Source organism: Microtus ochrogaster, chromosome 8 (assembly GCF_000317375.1).
Source record: "Microtus ochrogaster isolate Prairie Vole_2 chromosome 8, MicOch1.0, whole genome shotgun sequence".
Taxonomy (NCBI): Eukaryota; Metazoa; Chordata; class Mammalia; order Rodentia; family Cricetidae; genus Microtus; species Microtus ochrogaster.
The window spans coordinates 7,778,176-7,789,420 of NC_022015.1; the positions used below are offsets into that span (position 1 = coordinate 7,778,176).

The 11,245-nt window shown below is 42.0% G+C and overlaps 1 protein-coding gene across 1 annotated transcript in view; it reads right to left on the reverse strand.

The window, feature by feature from the left end:
• Sox6 (SRY-box 6) overlaps positions 1-9,500 on the reverse strand; it is a 556,070-nt gene extending 546,570 nt beyond the window's left edge. The window contains exon 1 of the mRNA XM_026781359.1: positions 8,980-9,500. The gene's annotated coding sequence lies outside the window, so the exon portion shown is untranslated. The remainder of the gene's footprint in view (positions 1-8,979) is intronic.
• Between the last annotated feature and the right edge of the window lie 1,745 nt (positions 9,501-11,245).

Here is an 11,245-nt window from a genome sequence, read left to right on the forward strand (position 1 = left end):
CACACCTCTAATCCCAGTACTTGGGAGCAGAGGCAGGTGGAGCTCTGTGAATTTGAGGTCAACATGCTCAACATAATGAGTTCCAGGACAATCAGAAGCATATAGGAAGACCCTGTCCCAAAAGAATAAATACACACACACACACACACACACACACACACACACCTATAAGAGAAAGGACTATATCTAAGAAATTTTTAAGTAGTCAAATTTTCCTTCAGCACATATTTGGGTTTTCTAATGCAAGAGTAAATATGTGTGTGTGTGTGTGTGTGTGTGTGTGTGTGTGTGTGTGTGTGTGTGTGTATTCATTCCTGGGACTCGGTTAGCTAATACATTGTGCTCTGAATTACTTAAACTTTCTTCAGCCTCCATATTATTTTAATTTATTTTCTTTTTGTTTGAGTCGTTGCTTCTTTAGAGGAAACACAACTAATTTTCTAAAACTTAGGTCATGTTAAGATGTCTTCTACAGGTCTCACCCTCCCACCGCTGGCTCAGTTTCAGAACATATCTTTATAATGTAGAGGTGGCATCATTTTCTTCATGTTGCTGTCAATAGCCAATGCAAGTGTCCATAAGCCAAAGGACTGGTAAAGACAACAGCAGGGAGGGTGACCACCAGTCCTTTCTCAGTCAGTCATTATGTCACGGTCACCTGAGTTGCAAGATCTTGGTGAGTTTGTATAATTTGGAGAAATGAGTTGTTAAACACTAAAGAAACTCCAGATCAAAACCAGACAAGAAGCCTGCCACTCTAAAAAATGGTCTTTACAAACCTAGAATACATGAGTCTCCAGATGAAAAGACTAACAAGAAGGAATTCAGGAGTGGGAAGAAGCTTGTGCTACCACTGCTTCTGCCGTAATCACTGTTCACTATTGTTGTTTAATAATTCCCATTTCTCTACTCTGAGGAAGGATTTACTTTCATGCTACACTTCAATTAAAAGTTATGGAGAGTCTGGGGAAATGGCTCAGTTGGTAAAGTTCTTGCCATACAAGAAGCATGAAGACCTGAGTTCAACTTCTAGAATACATGAAGAGCTTGGCATGGTACTATGCACTTGCAGTCCTTAAACTGGGGAGACAGGAGCAGATCCCTGAAATTCTGAGCAAGTTCCAGGCTAGTGAGAGACCCTGTCTCAAAGACATAAGGTAGATAGCATCTGAGAAAAGACATTAAGGTTGACCTCTAGCTTTTACACACACACACACACACACACACACACTCCTGAATACAAGAACAGACATGCCTACACAAACAGAACAAAAATATGAAATATGTTAACTTCATACTTATGAAAATTAAAACTATTAATTTATAGCACCAAGAACAATAAAATAAATTCAAAACTAATACCCAGATCTGAAATTTTCCAAATAATGTTTTCTCTGCAACTATGTCAAATGAATAGAAGGAGCATGTGACAGTAAAAGATACAAGGTTGTATTAATTCATAATCTTGATTTAGTAGCTCATTTACTTTGACAGTTTTCTTGGTGTGTGCATGTGTTGCTGGGTATTGAACTGAAGACTTTGTACATGCTAAACAAGCACTCTACCTCTGAGTTATATTCCCAGCCCCAAGTGCATCTATGAATAAACCACTTCTTTTAATTTTCATATCTATCTGAAAAACTTGAAGAAAAAATAAATCTGAGGCCAGGCAGTGGTGGCACACACCTTAATCCCAGCACTTGAGAGGCAAAGGCTGGCAGATCTCTCTGAATTTGAGGCCAGTCTGGTCTACAGAGCGAGTTCCAGGACAGCCAGGGCTGTTAAACAGAGGAACCCTGTCTCACAAAAGATATATATAAAATATTTCTTTGTACCTTCAAATACACCCACAAAGTTACTAACCACAAAATCCAGCTAAAAAGAAGAAGAGGAGTGGGGGGGGAGGGGAACAGTGATTAAGCTACTGGTCTATGGCCATATCACATTTATGACAGATATGGCCTTTCTAAAGTCACAAAGATCAGTGAGAAATTTCACTATCAGACTCACCAAACAATAAGTAGTGGTTGGGGGGGAGGGGGAACAGTGATTAAGCTACTGGTCTATGGCCATATCACATTTATGACAGATATGGCCTTTCTAAAGTCACAAAGATCAGTGAGAAATTTCACTATCAGACTCACCAAACAATAAGTAGTGGTAGCAAATGTTGCCCCAGTGCTTCCTGAGGTCTCTTTGCCTGACTCTACCCCCAACCATCCTTCACATTACACACCAAAGGCCTCCTTGTACTAGGTTTTACTCAGCATAGGAACTTCTCGTACGCATGTCTCCATGGTAGGAATTACCACACTGCTCAGAATTACCCACATTCATAGCTCCTCAAGGACTAGGTATTTTCAGCTTTGAAATCATGTAATCAAGTGATTCCCAACCTTCCCACCACCAAGGACACTAGCATATATTCCCCTTCCTGAACCCCATATTTGAAACTAGTCACCTATGTTATGCAACTGTCAAATCATTTTCTACTTTTCATTCATTGAGGACATATAGAGCAAATGCAATGCTCTTATCCCATCAGGTCATTGCTCATTTGTGTTGGTCATGGGAAATACATTATGGCATCTCTGGAAGTGAACACAAGGATACGGCAAATAAGCACTGAGATGGCGAGACAAGAAGGCCAAACAGCCAGTCCTGGCTGATAGAATACAAACTGCTCAGAATAAGTACTGTCCTGAAGCGAAGCCCAAAGAAACATTCATGTCACTGAGACAGAGAGGCAGTGTGATAGGTAAGCCTATGCGTCCTACATACTCTTTATCGAAAGCAACAGTGGATATGAATGCAGTTTAAAAACTGGATAAACCTATAAAATATTAGAAAATAAGGCCACTTCTCATGTCAAGGGTCTAGTACGGATCACACAACTATCCAGAAGTATTCTACATACTTTTGTATCCAGTATCTTAACATTTGATCTTCACAACAATTCTATGTGATCGATTCTATCACTGTCCCATGTTTTAAATTAGTACACACAGACTCGAAGAGGTTGTTTAACTTTCCCAAGGTCATACAACTAATTGGGGTAAGATATAAATGGAAAGATTCAAGGAATAAAAACTGAAGGTCTGATTCTGGTCTTTTCAGGTCTATCGTTCAAATGAAGGAAAACAATTATTTCCATTTATCCTTAAAATATAAGAAAAAGAAAAAGAATGAAATGTGTATATTGAACAAAAGAATTCTCCAGTGTTGTGAACCATTTATATACATAACCAAACTCAGTTATAAAATATCTTTCATTGCAGGCATACAAAAAGAAGAGAGATTCTTAATTGATTAGACTGGAGTAAGGATCATCAGTATTAAATGGATAGTGACAGATGAAATGGCTTTCACAATCTTTTCCAGAATTTAAGACTGGAGTTTCATCAAATATAAGAGGTTATAAATTAAGACACTACGTTTACTCACTTGGGACTCTCCCAAGTCTTCTAGAATCTGGGTGAGTTCTTTCTAGGAAATAAAAGAATATACGTGGATGTTCTATTTTACGGGGGGGGGGGGAGCAAGTTGTGCAACTAGCCAAATGCTACGTTTGGCAGTGAAGCTGGAATGGAAGCCTAAGTCTCCTGTAACCATTACCAATGTCCTCAGCAGAAAGGAATGACCCTTGAAAAGCAAGGTTTCCACCTCCAAAGATGTTCCTTGGGTGCTGATAACTGAGTACCAACCACATTTCCCAGGGATACATCTGCGTACAAAAAGAAGCCTTCACAGTCATGTGCCAGAATGGGTTCCTTTTTAAATCTGTGCTCTTCATTTAAAAAAAAAAAAAAGTACATTTCTTCTTACACACACTGGGCTTTTTAGACTTGGAAAGTGAAACATTTTCAATTTTCTTTGTCTAATTTTAAAGAACTACTTTCTTCAAAGGAGCAGAGACTGTATTTAGAGGGTGAAATCAAAAACAGCACTGAAATCCCTTTTTGTATTTGGATGAATATATTAAGACAAACAATTCAATACAGCTCTTTACTCTGACTAGAAACAATGAGTTGACGAAGGTGACAGCAATGAAATATCATGTAAGGAGTTATCTTGTGATATTTTTATAGAAAAACAATCAAAAGAACACGAGATGGCATGAAAAGTCTGCATAGCAAAATATGCACAGCAGACAATCATTCATCCTATTCTTACTGTGCCGATTTACATGTGACACCACTGAAAAGCATCAAATTCATATACGTAAGTAATTTCACTCAAAATAATTAAAACACAGAAAATTCTTACAGGATTCATAGCATATCAGGCATATATACATATGAACAGTAATACTTCAGTCCAGAGAAAGCATTAAAAAGGCTTTATTGACCCTGGAAGCTTCCTCACGCAATACACCAAGTGGAGCATTGCCACGAGCACCACAGCAGAATGTGCATAGAGAGAAAACACAGAAATAGAAAGTCCAGAAAATCACAGAGCACATTCAAGCTGTTTCCCAGAGATGCAAGACACCCTAAAATAGACACAGCATTAGAGACCAAATGTTAGGGCCTCCTACCTCACCGTTCCATTCATGACAGGTTTCACTGTATCACACTTCTGTCCCCAAAAGGTTAAGACATTAATTCAATTTCTTATAAATAAAATCAAGCATCTCTTCTGTAAATGCAAAGAAATAACTCTTTAAATAAATAGCAATTTCTACAGTTACAAAGTATTGCTTCTCACTTGGAGTATGAAAGAGAATGTCATCGCACATTTTCATGCTATAAAAAAGTAAAACAGAAAATCTCCAAATTCTCTAAACATTTTGAAAAGAAATTTCCCCAACATTATATACTATGCAAGTTACTGAGGAGTACTAAATATATTAGCATTGTAAAGCACAAATAACTAGGCAGTTGACTTTTAATGTGGCTTATTAGTTTATAGTGGATTGCAGCATCTCCAATTAACCCCAGAAAATAACTCACATCCTTCCTAAAGATGAAAGTTTTTTGAGTGAATGGTAAAATGAGTGATATATTAGGGGTCTTAGAGGAGCAAGAAGAGATTCTGAATATAAACAAGCCATCATTCTGGTAAAAAGAAATACAAACAACTAGAATAAAAATAGTTGATGCACAAAAGCCATAATGAGGGGGTAGCTCGAAAAATAACTTCGACTTTGAATGGTTTGGATGAAATACAAATTATCCACAGAAAAGTGTGGACTGGCATAAATGTTTGTACAAAATCATAAGTGTATTTCAAGAAGTATGCAGAGGCACCCGCCTGCATGATGCACAAGGCCCAGCGATGCTCTAAGTGCCAGTGCAGAGCCTAAACCACTGCATCTTAATTACCATGCAGCCTCAGATATATTGCCTTTGATATGGAAATGTTCTTGTTCTCTCATCTTCACATATGGTCTCATGCACAGAAATCTTTATCTGATTCATAAAAAATAAAGTAGAATCCAATCTCAACACCTGACCTCAGTGCTTAGAAGTTTTTTACTAAGCGTAGTGTCACTATAAAAAGAATGGCTAATATTGGTGCAAAGTTAGATATTTTGAGCAATGATATGAAGGATTTGCAGTTACGAATTGAATCAATACTGCTTCTCTGAGATTTTAGGGTTTCATGGTTCCTTTTTTTAGACTACCACAGATCTGGGGGGGAAATCAGCACCCTGTTTTGGAGGTGAGAGCCTGGAGGAGAATTAAATGATATTCCATTTCTCAGCCTCAATCCACAGTCTTCAATTGATATTTATATATGAACTATAACAATCAGATACTAAATACTTGAAAAGCTCTATCAATACCATAATGCAAATTTTGAACTACTTCCAGTTTGACTAAATGTCTAAACAAAATAATTAGCTGAAAAGCTTTACCCTCTTCCACAGAACAAGGAAAATAAAAACATCCTTCCTAAGAGTGAATAATGAGTATATAATGAGAGGATGCTGAGAATCTCTGATACTTCTCACCAAACAATTAGCGCTCTACTAACAATTGAAGAACTTAAGCAACAAGGCAATATCGTTCATTTAAAGAGTGCATGTATCTAGTAAAAACTGTTTTCATATACTCCCAAGCACTGGCTTTTTAACTAGACTATTTTCACTTTGAGGACATAATCATAAGGAAATGCAGAATCGGGCTGAGAACATGAAATGCTGTGTTATCTAGCATCTTATTTCTCCCTGTTTGAAAAAAAAGGAAGGAAGATGGAAGGAAGGGAGGAAGGGAGGAAGGAAGGAAGGAAGGAAGGAAGGAAGGAAGGAAGGAAGGAAGGAAGGAAGGAAGGAAGGACCATATTCATAAGCAAGTTTCAGTCCAAACCCAGAGAAGTTCATTTCTTCTTCTACAAAAGCAGTGAGTTTTTATTTTGTTCATTATAGCAGGTTTCTATAGTAATACTTGCCCTCATTAAACCTCATAGATCCACATAACTTGATCAATCTGAAATAGTCTAAATTAATTTTTTAAAATATATATAGTAACATGACCCATCTAACCTCATGATGGCAGATAACACATCCCATCTGCAAATCGTCTTACAGCAGGTTATCTGTGTTTTATCATCCTAGTACCTGTCTGTGCCTGATATGGAACTCTCAGACACATTAGCTTGAGAATGTTCTACTTGACTTCAAAAACATCAGTTGATGTATATGAGTGTGTGTGTGTGTGTGTGTGTGTGTGTGTGTGTGTGTGTCCAAACTATGTTTAAGCAAATAGTTCTCATTTAAATCCAAACTACAATTTCATAACATGTTGGTTTTAAGTAGTAGAGATATATAGATGAAATACATATAGATATATGGATTATCTCACTAGTGATGAAATTGTTTTTAAAATTTAGAGATAAGAAAACTAACCAATCTGAAAAGACAAAAATATTAAAAGCCTTAAAGTCAGTGTATCATCTTATTAACAAGAAACACCATTCCTTCTAGTACTTACTGTACCAATTGAAAGAGAATCATATAAAACATTACAGATTTATGATATTTAAGATAGATATGTTTAGCAATTTAATCGGTGACTTAAAACCCAATATCTCCTAAATCAGAAGAAATAGAAACTGATATAAAAATCTCAATAATGCCACCAAAATTTATAATTTATATGTTTAAGGTTATGTACTTTGAAGCTTTATAAAAAGGAAGGTTTGCTGGCATGTTGACATGTAAATCTTCACTTTTCCCTTATAAAGGAAAATGTGTGTTGTTTTCTGCTGCTACTGAGAAGATGCTTGGCAGACAATATTCTCACTACTTATCACTCCATCTAAGACTAATGCATTACAAAGTCAGCTTAAGGCACAGGCACATGATAACTGCTTGATAAGTAATCTTTCAACATTTTTTGTTACAATATATTGTTAAGTGTTGTAGCTATGTAATATATTGCAAAGTATATCATACCTAATAATTCTTTTTTAAAAAGCTCAAATTATTGCATTTTTAAAAAAGCACATATACACTAAAAGAACATTCCTTTTCATCACTTCAAGCATAACAAATAAAACCAACAATGAACCAGATACACAAGGAACAAACAGCTTCCCATCCTGCCTTGATAAGAAATGTGGAAGGGAGAGGGGAAGGTGTTCGTGCTCATGAAGTGACCAAGGATGTCAGCTTGCCTGAGGAATGCATCCGGGTCCTGGTCACTAGCTGTCTTTGGCTATAAACTGGATCAAATGACTGCAGTGCACATTTGCTTTCAAAACGTCAAACAGTGTTTGGTGGCTTGTTCCCCCTTCTTAAGAACAGGAGCAATATATTTTATGAGGTTTCACAAATATTTACAAGAAATCTACATGTCTTTTTGCCTATGCACATGCTCACATATGTGTATTCAACAAAGACGCTTTGAAAAGTGCATAGATAATACATTCATGGACTGAGAAACTGAAAATTCAGTTATAATCTTGTTTCTGCTATTAGAAAATACTGCATTGGTTCAATCAAAAGCAAGTGAAACTTAATAAGCATGCCCCTACTTCCCACCACGGAAATAACTTTTGCTACTGAAAAAGCTAACTCTATCCCACTAATTTGTGGAAGGTTTTGGGAAATTTTTTGTTCATTTGTTTTGAAATAAAGAGCCTCTTCCCAATAGCATGTCTGAGAGGCCTAGAAGCAAGGGGAGGAGGCCTGATCCCAGTGTCTAAGACTGAGTGCTGAATTCCACAAGGTACACAGGGCGGCAGAGGATGACAGAGAGAGGGTTATGGTGGAGGCTGCACTACACCGGGCAGCAAACCTTAAAGCTGGCCTTAGGCTGGGATGGGGAAGCTGAGAGGGAACCTCCAGCACCCATCTGAGCAGACAGAGGGGACAAGGCACTGCTCCAAAAGCCCAGGAATGAACAGAAATGAAGAGGGAGCCAACAGACCTCCCCAGCTCCCGCACAGGTTCACTAGCAGCCCCAAGCAGCTAGGCCTGAAGAGGGAAACGGAAGCTACAATCAGGGCACTAACACTAAATTATTGTGAGAGACCTCTGAGATTGGAGGAAGCAGGAAGACAAGGGAGCAGTTCTGAAGTCCCTTCCCAAACCAGGACACACAGTGCAAAGTCTGGCTGTTCCCAATAGATTAGTGCACACAGAGGGGTTCTCGCAGATTCCCCAGTGCAGCAAGTGGAGAAGAGTACGGTCAGATTCCCCTTCCCCACCTAGCCTGCAACCTGCCTGCCTTAATATTGAGTATCCTCTCCTAAACCGTACTTTTCCCTCAGCCGAAAACCAAGAAAAAAATGTAGACGCAGAAAGGGCAAAAATCAAAAGCGAAAAGCTTCATGGCCAGTCTTCCCTGCCAGGGCCTCCCCAGGCTGTCTTGGCCGGTTCGGCTTCCCTCGGGAATCCTGTAATCCAGAACTGAACTGAGCTGCTCAAGTCAGCCAAGCCCGTGCCTATGGGTCTTGGGGATGAGGTGCTGAGTGCGCAAGCTAATTATACATGTGGCATTTGGGCAGCCGACTGTTTAGTTGACACCTTACCTTATGAGGAAGCGTCCACCCCAGCAACTGTTCAAAACAAAATGCCATCTCAGGATCAGCTTCGCCTGCACTGGGCCGGTTCAGGGTTGCCTGTCCTATGGCCTCTCGCACTTAGCACAAGAATGTGGCCTAGGGAGGCCAGTCGCAGGCAGGCAGGCCCGCCAGGGTTGGGGGGACAGGCGGGGCGGGCCTTGCCAGGTGTCCGTCCTGTCCCCCCTCACTGTGACCCAGCTCGGGAACCTAACCACTTGACCTTTTATTCACCAAACCCACCTTCTAGAAATAGACTGGGCGGGGCTGTGTCTGTTCTCGGGACCAGGGGGAAAACCCGGACATGTGACTACAAAGGACAGAAGAGAGGAGACCCTGGTGGGCGGGGGAAGGGGCACCGCTCTCCACTGGGTTTCTGGCTGGGCGGTTCCGCCAGGGCCAAAAGCCAAGCCACTGGAGTGCGCGCTGGAGCCCAGCGTACAGGACAGAGGAGTCACCCGTACTCCTTCACGGACAGTGAGGCTGAAGATCCGGAGCTCAGTCCAGTGTGCCGCCGGGACAGCTTTGGGCTATCCTGAGCCAGAAACTTCAAGTGCGACCCTTACAGAAGGCGACACACAGAAGCAGTCCAGAACAGCTCATCTTGCAAGCTGCCAGCCCTGCCAGCCCAGTAGATGACTTATTTTAGACCCCAAATAGGAGCAGCAGTCACACAAACAAGCATATTCAAACTTGATCAGAATCAGACAAGCTTAAATAAAACTCAAAATACTCCAGCAACGACCACCTTTTATCTGTCCGAACACACCAATTCTCTCTTTTTATCTCAAAGCTGCGAGGACCCGGAGCTAATCTGTCCTCCGCAGAGCCCGGCGGTTCCTTTGCCGCAGTTCAACCCCAGCAGCCTTTGCACAAGTCCGGGTCCTTCTACGCACTGCCCTTTAAGGGAGAAAGCCGAAAGCAGCTCCCCCGGGGCAGGCGGGCCTCGGCAGCACCGCCTCCCACCCAGCGGCCCAGCCGGAGCTGCGGACCTCGGTCGGCTGCAGATAGGGCAGCAGACAGCGGGCGGCGGGCCGGGCAGAGAGCCTAGAGGGACGAAGGTGGCGGGCCAGGCTCTGAGCCGCGGGTGCCAGCAGAAGTGCCAGGGACCTGGAGGCCGAACCCGCGCGCGCCTTACGGGGCGGCCCCTCGCCCACGCCGCCAGAGGTCCAGCCTGCGCTGCCTGCGTGCTGAGCAAAAGGACCACCGTGGGGCTGCTGGACTGCCTTGGAGTTCGGTTTGTTTATTGCTGAGAAGATCATAAAAAGTAAAGTGCAATAATGGAGGGAGCAAGGGGAACTGGAACTCAAGAGTCCTGGGAAAGTCGTGGGCAGCCTCTGTGGGCGAGGGCTAGGAGGGAGCGCGCGGCTTCTGGCCACCCGGGTTTTCTTTAGGCTCCTCCCGGGTAAACTTCACCCCCGCGCGCAGCGCAGGGGAGATCCTGGAGTCCCGCCCGTCCTAGGCCAGCGTCAACCCCACAACTAGCCAACGGTCCCAAACCGAAATGGGGGGGGGGGCGTCAGAAGCCCAGCGGGTCCTCCCGGCCCCTGTGCCCCAGCCTGGCTGACACTGACGCCTCTTAGTACTTCGGTGGCGCAGTCACACGGAGAATCAACCCGACACTTTTCAAGAAAACAAAATATTCATTCGCTAAGAAAACTTACTTTGCATTTAGTCTCTATTTGGGAAGTGCGGTTTAGGTCGGCTCTAAAGGAAGCCCGTTTTGTCCAGGTTGGATATTGTCTACTTATGGATCAGCCCTTGGGTGAGGGTAAAATTTATGGCTTATGCATTCTTTTAAGGTCGATTTACATGACCTCCGGCTACAACTGAGACTGCCGAGGAGGGCACTCCAGTCGTCAGTCTGCCAAACCCACAATTACAACAGCCCTCCCCCGTCTCCTGTAGCTCTAACTCTCCTGGAAAGCTGACTGTTCTCTTCTCTTTTCTCTCTCTCTCTCTCTCTCTCTCTCTCTCTCTCTCTCTCTCGTTTCTTCTTTCCTTTTTATGACTTTACTTCTTTTTAATACTATGAATAAGATGAGATATCACTTTGAAAGTTTCGTTAAAACTTTCTCAAAACCCAAACAAGCGCGCAGCGATGAGAAATCCAGCGTTCACAAAGCCCTCAATCTGTTGCCCTCTTGTGGGCACAAAGGGCATTACCACCCAAGAGCCCCATCTGAATCCTAAACTGGAGAATAGAGGGGAGGAAGAGCAAGAGAAAGAGAGGGGG